This window comes from Fopius arisanus, unplaced genomic scaffold (assembly GCF_000806365.1).
Source record: "Fopius arisanus strain USDA-PBARC FA_bdor unplaced genomic scaffold, ASM80636v1 scaffold00012, whole genome shotgun sequence".
In the NCBI taxonomy this organism is placed as follows: domain Eukaryota; kingdom Metazoa; phylum Arthropoda; class Insecta; order Hymenoptera; family Braconidae; genus Fopius; species Fopius arisanus.
The window spans coordinates 1,329,067-1,339,207 of record NW_011887751.1 but is presented as its reverse complement, the minus strand read 5'-3'; the positions used below and the strand labels follow the sequence as shown (position 1 = coordinate 1,339,207).

At 35.9% G+C, this 10,141-nt stretch overlaps 1 long non-coding RNA gene across 1 annotated transcript in view; it reads left to right on the top strand.

Annotated features, from left to right (window-relative positions):
• The window catches only part of LOC105263051 (uncharacterized), a 15,709-nt gene that overhangs the window by 5,310 nt on the left and 258 nt on the right, over positions 1 to 10,141 (top strand). The window contains exons 2-5 of the long non-coding RNA XR_891875.1: positions 12 to 87; positions 5,083 to 5,198; positions 5,379 to 5,494; positions 10,021 to 10,136. This is a non-coding gene — a long non-coding RNA (uncharacterized lncRNA). The remainder of the gene's footprint in view (positions 1 to 11; positions 88 to 5,082; positions 5,199 to 5,378; positions 5,495 to 10,020; positions 10,137 to 10,141) is intronic.

Sequence of the window (10,141 nt, the reverse complement as noted above, 5' to 3'; positions counted from 1 at the left end):
CACCCATCCAAGTACTAACCACGCTCAACGTTGCTTAGCTTAAGTGATCGGACGAGAACTTGCGTATTCAACGTGATATGACTGTTGGCTGAAAGTCTGTAAATAAATATTACGAACGTAATCTGAATGTATGATGTTTTTTTTTGTAAGAGTTTATTCATTTCGTCATAAGTGGAGCAAAGATATCAAACGAAAGTTAATAAACTCAGCCAAAGTACACTCGGACAGCAGAAGAAAAATATTCAATAATACATGGCTGTGGGACAGCAACTCATACATTTTTTTTATGTAAACTCAGTTAAGCTACTTCTCGTATTAGTGCTAATTTCATGTAGCGATGGTGGCAAAGGCCCTGAGGGGAATATTGACAGCAAGTAAGCCGTCTGAGAGGCTCGTTACGGTTAGGCTAAAACGGGTGACCAAGTAAAAAATACCTGTCGAACCAGATCTTGACAATCACCTAAAGCTAATCTACGACTAATTATTTACATATATGTAGTGTAAAGAAAGTCCGTAGGGGACATGTGCCTGTGCAGGCGCTAGTGGTGGCGAGTTGGGCAGTCTGCTCTCTTTGCCCAGTCTCAGAGCAATCTCGGCTTGATATTTTGCTTGCTCATCTAGCCACCAGTAGCTGGGTTTGAATCGGGATCGGTCCAGGAAGTCCGGTTTCGGGCTGCAGAGGGTTTGCGAGGATCTTAATCGCCTTGTTCGCTTCGTGCCTTCCCGTATGATACAGGTAGGGGGTATTCGATGCGTTCTGGAATGTCCCAATTCTGTCAAAGAAAGTGAAGGTCTCTGGGGCTAAATATCCACTTGGAACAGCCAGAGGTGTTTCGATGGGATCAACTGTGCTGAGCCGAGTGACGATCTTGTTGTTAATCATTTTGAGCTTAGAGTAATAGTCTCGAGTGAGCAGGAGCATGTAACAGTCAATTCTTGGGATATTACCACCGTCATATAGGCGTTTGTTGCTCACTGGTCTACGATGATTGCTGTGGGCCGAGCGATACACGAATAGAGATGCCAGAGGCACTTCCTCTCGACTACTCGTAGCTTTTCTACCTGCGAAACTCTCAGGTTCCACCAGATAGGTCATGCGTAAGTCAAGATGAATCGAACCAGTAGGAGGTAACAGATGACCTTAGCTGCCTTTCTGATATTCTTACTATTGGTTTCCGGGATTTCCCGGGTACAAAATTCACTCTTCCTAAATTTTATCTTCTCATTTAAGTAAGGAGAGTTTATAGCCACATGTGAAGTTCCAGTGGACATAATAATGGGAAATCTGGCAGACTCATTTCTACATTGTGCAAAACGGGAGGATACTGTCGAAGAAATAATAAATAGACTTGACGCCACGTACGCGAGGAAAAGTCTAGCTTCAGAAATGTCCATCAAAAAGAAAATGTTCGGTTTCAAATTTCAGGGTGATACAACCCTAATGAAGCCTTTTTCTGAGCTGGATGAAATATTTGTGGAATTTGCCGTAGCTGACGGTACTCTCAGCGAGACGGACAAAGTGGCACATTTACTGCCAAACTCCTATGACAATATAGTAACAGCCATCGAGCAGTTATCTTCAAATGTCCTTACTCTCACAGGCATAAAATCGCAACTACTGGACTTCGAAACAAAAAGGCGTCAAGAACAACAAGATACTAGTGCAAAAATATTAAATGTGGAATTGGAAAGTAGGAATCAAGGACTTTCGAAATCACATAGATCCCCAAATAAAATGAAAAATTTCAAGGAAGTCATCAAGTGCCACCGCTGTGGAAAACGAGACCTCGTAATGGCCAATTGTTATTTCAAGAAAAATGGAAAGTCAAAAGAAGGTGAAAAGAGGCGGGCATGTAGCCGAAACAGCAGAGAAAAGACAAGTAAATGCAATGTCTAGTTTTGCATTTATGATTGGGAACAACTTGCCTATGGTAGAATTCAAGCAATATTACCTTCATTCTGGATTTCGGAACGACGTACCATATAATAAGCAGCAAGGATTTAGCAGCTGATTATGAGCAGTTGGACAAGCCAATAAAAATAACAGTTGCAAAAAATGATCAATTCATTACAGTAACAAAAGGAGGAGATCTAAAAGTGACTAGCGATCAAGGCACAAGAGGAACTTTGGAAAATATCCTGTACTGTTCTGAACTGCCGCACAATTTATTATGTGTCACCAAAATGCAATCTGCTGGACTTTCCATAATTTTTTATCAAAATGGAGTAAAAGGAACCAAAGAGCTGTTATGCTTAGGGAGCTGAATCGTAATTTAATTACTATTACTTTCGGTATAAATCGAAAGTCGGTCAACGCCGTGAGTAGAAAAGTTAATTACGAGTTGTGGCACCAACGCTTAGGATATATAAACAAACAAAAATTTCTAGAATCGAAGTCAAAAAGCACGTTTGGAGATATTCAAAGTTTAGACTGCATAGCACGTAATGGCAAATTATGCGAACCGTGTATAAAGGGAAACAATCGTGGTTACCATTCAATAAAGAGAGAAATAAAGAATATGTCAAGAGACCGTTATATATAGCACAACTCCTCCAACGTTAAATGAAAAGAATTATTTCTTTTTGTTCACAGACTAATATACCTATTACTGTCTTACGTATCTAGTGAAATGCAAATCAGTCGTTTTCCATTTGTCCAAGAATTTTGTAGCCAAACGTGAGACCAAGTTCAATCTAAAGCAAATAAACTTATATTGTAATAATGGAAGAGAATATTTGTCAAATGACATGAAGGATTACTGCACAGAGAGAGGCATAAGTTTTCATCTGACAGTTCCAACAACCCTACAACTCAATGGTGTGGCCGACTATATGGTGAGAACCATAACGGAGAAGGCAAGAGCAATGGTGATTGGGGCGAATTCAGGGAGAATCAGTTCTCACTGCTACTTATCTAGTAAATATAACACCAACCAAAGCTTTAAAATGTGAAAAGACACCATATGAAATGTGGCACGAGAAAAAGCCAACCATGAAATACTTGAAAGTATTTAGTATACCGTGTATGTCCATCGACAAATTAGCAACGGAAAATTCGATGCGAAATCATGGAAAGCTGTCCTTGTCAGATACAAACCGAATGGCTACAAAGTGTGGGGTAACGAAAAGGCTAAGTTTTTAGGGTTGTGGGGGATGATTGCGGACGATTGCGTTTTGTCAGTACAGTCAACACTACACGAAATTCCGAGAACATTTCAGGAAATTGAATTTAGAAAAGATAGGGCTCAATTGGAAGAAGCAATTGAAAATGAAATAGATCCCTTACTACAGAGTGAGACATAGACATTCGTTTCTAGACCAAATGGAAAGAATATTGTTAACTGTAAATGGGTTTTCTCTACAAAAAATGATGAGTAATCTTGCAAAATACAAAGCTCGATTAGTCGGGCGAGGATTCTCTCAAGAATATCTAACAGATTATAATGAGACCTTTGCTCTAGTAGGTAGAATCGCAAGTTTTAGATTTTAGTTAGCCTTCGTTAATTAATTCAATTTATTAATTTACCACCTGGACGTGAAAACCGCATTTTTGAATGGAAAAGTAAAAGAAGAAATATACATAAAAGGACTGGAAGGCATAGCATATTAGAAAGACCAAGTTTACCAATTAAACAAAGAGCGTTTTACGGGTTAAAATAAGCGGCGCAATGCTGGTTTGAGGTTTTCGAGTAAGCTCTTAGAAGGGAAGGTTGTAACAATTCACCAGTGGATGCCTGCATATATATTTTAAATAACGGGGATGTAAATAAAAATATATCCGTAGTATTATATGTAGATGATTTAGTAATAGCAACAGCTACTCTAGAAAATATGGATAATTTCAAGATGTATCTAATGAAACAATTGTCAATGGTTGACTTCATGGAAATTAAATTATATTTTGGACTTCGAATTAGAAGAGAAAAGATCAAATGACACTAGATCAGACACCGTCCATTCAAAGAATTTTGGAGAAATTTAATATGACAAACTGCAACGCTGTAAGTGCCCCTCTCGAAAGTCGATTGGACTATGCAGTTTTAAATTCACGCAAGAGAATCGAAGCACCATGTAGAAGTTTAATTGGATGTCTTATGTATGTCATGGTGGGTCAAAGACCTGATTTAAGTGCAGCAATAAATATTTTAAGTAGATACACAGATCACAATAAAGATGAACTGTGAAAATGTTTTAAAAGAGTCCTTAGGTATCTGAAAGGAACATTAGAATATAAAAGAAGTATAAAAAGAAGTGATTTTATGAATGTGCTGGTCAGTAATGTTGATTCAGACTAGGGTAGAGATGAAAATGAAAAAAAAAGTACCACAGAAGTTTTTATTCCGATTATTCGCTAACTGTATGATTTGCTGGGACAGTAAGAAGCAATTATCAGTGGAATCTTCATTTACTGAAGCTGAATATATGGCTCTTTTTGAGGCAGTGAGGCAGGCCCTATGATTAAAATCATTAGCTACAAGTATTGAATTGGAAATTGATGATCCCATAATTATCTATAAGGACAATAATGGTTGTATCAGCATAGCCAATAATCCAACAAATCGCAAGAGAACTAAGCACATAGATGCAAAATATAATTTTCCCAGAGAACAAATTAAGAAGAAATTGATTGATTTGGAGTATGGTTCATCAGGACAACAGTGGGTAGATATATTCACTGAACCTTTGCCAGCGCCAAAGTTCATGGAATTAAGAAGAAAAATGAATATTAGGTAAGACAATGTATTGAGATGTACTTATCAATGCATGTTCATGTATGTGTATATATGTATATGTCTGTGAAATATAATTTTATTGCTCAATGCTTTAATTATGCTTCACTGGGTTTCCCCAATCCAAAGCAACGAATGCCCAACCATATGTTTTGTCCCAGGAAACTGGTGGCTGAAAGTCTGTAAATGAATATTGGGAATGCATGGTAAATGTTGGATGTGCCACCATCCGATTATTTCCACCTTCAAAAAGAATAGTTGACCAATGCCAGAAAATGAAAGATTAACTGCGTGGAGAATGGATTAAACATGAGCGCATACGTGTAAATAAAAAAAAAAACAAAAGAAAGAGGCCAACGGCACGTGGTGTTCCCAAGCGGTCACCCATCCAAGTACTAACCACGCTCAACGTTGCTTAGCTTAAGTGATCGGACGAGAACTTGCGTATTCAACGTGATATGACCGTTGGCTGAAAGTCTGTAAATGAATATTGTGAACGCATTTTCAAAGTAGGGTGTACCACCGTCCAATTACTTCAACCTTTAGGAAGACTGATGTGACCAATGATGGAAAATGAAAGATTATCTGCTTGTAAAATGCATTAAGCATAGACGCATCCTTCCAGACAAATAAAAACAAAAGAAAGAGGCCAACGGCACGTGGTGTTCCCAAGCGGTCACCCATCCAAGTACTAACCACGCTCAACGTTGCTTAGCTTAAGTGATCGGACGAGAACTTGCGTATTCAACGTGATATGACTGTTGGCTGAAAGCCTGTAAATGAATCTTGTGAACGCATCTTCAAAGTTGGGTGTACCACCGCCCAATTATTTCAACTTTTAAGAAGAATGGTTTGATCACTGATGGAAAATGAATGATTAACTGCTTGTAAAATGGATTAACCATAGATGCATCGTTCTCGATAAAAAAAAACAAAAGGTATATAACAAAATATATGTTTTAATTTGGGTTTAAAGAAAAATTTAGTGGTCACCCAGTGACTCTCAATTTTAGACATTGTAATTTTTTGATTAATGTGTTTCCACAACTTTAATTCCCTGTTTCGGGTAATTGCTCCAGCTTCGGAGTATTCAAATTATTCATTTAATGAGTACGCCCAAAAAAAAAAGAAATAATTTCGTACTTATTGTCCAAAAAAAATGGCGCTTTAGTAATGACAGGAATAAAGCTTGGATAGAATGCATCAATTAATAAATAATTGATGCATTCTGTCCTAACAATATTATTTTTTTTTAATGTTAACTCAAGACTAAGTGTTTGTGATATTCATTTTAATGGATTTATCTCAGTTGATAAATTTCTTTATATTAATTATTATTTTAACTCAACTAGGAAGATTGTTCTTAGTTCTTATTATTATTATTATTATGGTGGACAGTGATTATTTCTCCTGAATCTATTTTGGGCTCTGTTTTGAGGCCTATTTGTCTCTTTGAGAAGAATTTCTCTGTTTTTAAGTTTGGTTATAAATCTATCTTCGTGTATCCACCATAATTTTTTATTTATTCTATAGAAGTCGTTCATGTCGACTTCCGGAATATCTCTGGAGTATTTGAATTTTTCATTTTTGAGATTATGAAATGAAATTTTATTATTTTTTTTTGTGTCTTGGGATATGATGTAATATTGGTCTATTAATTTCATCTTGGAATAGACCAATTTTATCATACCGCGTAAAATATTGAGGTTTAATATATCCATATGCTGCTCTATTAATGGCTTCTTCTTTATCTATGTTTGTGTAAGCATTAATAGTTTCGTTTTTTATAGATTTTAATTTTTGATAGTAATTTCTAGCTAGTTTTAGCATGAAATTATCGATCCTGGGAACTTTAGCTCGATTGTATAGAATTTTGTTGCTAACTTGCCGTTGATAATTTGAGTGTTCAGAACGATATAAAAATAATGAAGTTCTGAGACACTTCCTCTCAAAAACTCTCAGACATTCAGCTTGGTGTGCGCCTAAATTCCATAATATTTCGGCTCCATATGTTAAGAGTGGTCTAATTAGTAAGAGATAGCAGATAACTCTCGCTCTTATATTGATAAATTTATTGTGGAAGAGAAAACCCAATGATTTGTATTTCTTCCTTGCTTTTTCAATCGGAATATCTATATGGTCAGAACATCGGGTTAGTTCGTCTATGTTTATTCCAAGATATTTCACTATTTTTTTGTGTGGGATAATTATTTTACTATTATTTTCATTATTTGTTATTTTAATTTCGAAATTTTTTACGGTATTTTTTTTCCTTGCAGACATATTTCCAAAGGGATTTCTGAATAGGATTGATTCACTTTTGTCCGGGTTAACCCTGAGATTCCAGGCCGAATAGAACTTGCGTATTCAACGTGATATGACTGGTGGCTGAAAGCATGCAAATGAATATTGTGAACGCATCTTCAAAGTTGGGTGTACCACCGTCCGATTATTTCAACTTTTAAGAAAAGTCATCTGACCAATGATGGAAAATGAAAGATTAACTGCTTGTAAAATGGATTAAGCATAGACGCATCGTTCCAGACAAAAAAAAACAAAAGAAAGAGGCCAACGGCAGGTGGTGTTTCCAAGCGGTCACCCATCCAAGTACTAACCACGCTCAACGTTGCTTAGCTTAAGTGATCGGACGAAAACTTGCGTATTCAACGTGATATGACTGTTTTTTTTTGTTTTTTTGATTAACCATGTTTTTTTTATTCATTAAACAACAGATTATTTACAATATTTACATTGATTTTCATTTGAAAGAAACAGGTATATAAAAAAATATATGGTTTAATTTGGGTTTAAAGAAAAATTTAGTGGGCACTCAGTGACTCTAAATTTTAGGCATTCTAATTTTTTAATTATAATGTGTTTCCACAGCTTTTATTCCCTGTTTGGGGTAGTTGCTCCAGCTTAGGAATATTTAGGTTATTTATTTAATAAGTGCGCCCAAAAAAAAGAAGAAATAATTTTGTACTTATTGTCCAAAAAAATGGCGCTTTAGTAATGACAGGGATAAAATTTGGAAAGAATGCATCAATTAATCAATAATTGATGGATTCTATCCTAACAATATTGTTTTTCTTTGTTTTTTTAATGTTAACTTAGTTTTGTTTCGCCGACAAACGTGATATCTAAGTCGTTATTCTCTATGAATTTTTCAAGGAAATATCTTCTTTGTTGTTTAACAATGGAGTTCACGTTAATGGAAGCTATTTTTAGTTCTTGAAAAAGTAAACTAATTATTATCTCTATTATTGTCCATTTGGAAATTGTTTGTTAAAGAATTAGTCATCTTTAAGGTTTAGATAATCTAGTATTTTAGTAATATTTTTGGTATTAGTATTGACTTTCTCAGTAATCTTAGTTAACTTCACCATGATTGTCGATACTATTCCCTCTTTTATGGTTTCCGCCCATGGAGGGGGTATATCGAGGTGAACTGGATCAGCAATTGGTTGATTAATAGTGGGTCTTTGACTTTGGGTATGTGAATAACCTTGAGATTGATTCTGACAAGTAGATTTTAGATGAGAATCAGTTTGCGCATACAAGTGATTTTCATTTTTATTTTTAATAATATTGGCGTACGAAGTTCCATGAATTACTTTTTTTGAAAGTCTATTTATCTTGTCTTCTCTAATCTGATTATTTATTTGCAAGTCATTCTTGAGAATTTGGAGACAGCATTTGTAGAAAGGGCAACCTTTGTAATTAGCACGATCTCCTGTTGAATTACAGTTTGCACATTTCAGAATATTTCTATCTGAATTTTATCTATGTTGCAGTTTCCAGGCTCATGTCCTAGACTACATTTCACGCATCTGAATGCCATGAAGCAGTTACTGCTTGAGTGTCCAAATCTTTGGCATTTTTTACACTGAAACAAGGAGTTTTTGTGCAGTGGTTCCCAATGTATTTTTTGATATAGTATTATTTTTATCTTCGTTAGATCGACTAAGGAAGATTGACTTGAAATTTGTATTAGAAATACTGAATTATTGGTGTTTATGTTGAATTGAGTTTTGGAAACTTTTAATATTTCAACATTTTTTAAATTAAAACTCTTCAATTCAGACATAATATCATTTTCATCGAAGTCACCGTAGAGATCTTTGAGAACCACTGTTTTGGGCTTAGCAATTTTAGGAGTGCAAGCATAATATTCGGTGTTTTCGTCAGTTACTAATTTTTTAACAATATTGTACATTTCAAGATCTGACGTGTGTATTGTAACAAATTTTGAATCTTTAGGTTGTTTTAATCTAAATCTCGATTTATAATTATTGGAAATATTTAAAATCTTTTTCGCTAGTTCTTTTATGCTCTGCTTATAAGAGTGTATAGGTGGGGGTCTCTGATCTGTCGACTTTCGGGTATTCGACATTTGTTGATTGTTGGTGTTGTCGCTGGTGTGAACGCCTGTGTCATTGACCTGTGGGTGACTCTCGATCTCGTCTATCGGTAGTCTAGTGAACTTGTTCCGTATTGTCGTCTTCGTAGGTGTTTGCTTGCGTGAGTCTCGGAGTGGGGATGACAGTTTACCTCCCGTCACCTTCATCCAACCATCATCCTTCTCAGAATTCGAATTTTTATTTCCAGAAAGGTTTGCATTATTCTGGGAATTATCCTCGGTGATATCGATTTCAGATGGTTCTGTGTTAAATTGTGAATTGATTGAGAATCCGGCCTCACCTGATGTGTTTTGGGATGATGTTTTTTTCCCGTAAAAGGCTTTCATCTCTTTGATTTCTCTCTCCAGACGATCAGCAATTGTGTTTGGCGGATTCATCCTGGAGAATTTTTGTCCAGATCGATATGTTTCAATAGGCTCACTTCTTCTCTCTTGGGAAGATAGATTAGGTCTGATGACCCCTCTGCCTCTGCCACTCCTCAGATACTGGGAGTTACTTTTCTGATGTTTTTGGCTATCAGCCACATTTTATTGAAACTTCATAATTTCATAGATTTAAACTGTTATAAACAGTTTGAAACTTTCTTTTAATTACTTATCAAAATTAAAGAAAATTTTGTAACACAAAATTAAATGAATAAGGCTATTCAGCAATCAAATAATCAAACGGTGTGCGGGTTGTATTGCACACGTCCGAGCGATCTGACTGTTCGAAGCAGACTATGATATGACTGTTGGCTGAAAGTATGCAAATGAATATTGTGAACGCATCTTCAAAGTTGGGTGCCCGATTATTTCTACTTTTAAGAAGAGTGATCTGACCAATGATGGAAAATGAAAATTCTGGATAAAAAAAAACAAAAGAAAGAGGCCAACGGCACGTGGTGTTCCCAAGCGGTCACCCATCCAAGTACTAACCACGCTCAACGTTGCTTAGCTTAAGTGATCGGACGAGAACTTGCGTATTCAACGTGATATGACTGTTGGCTGA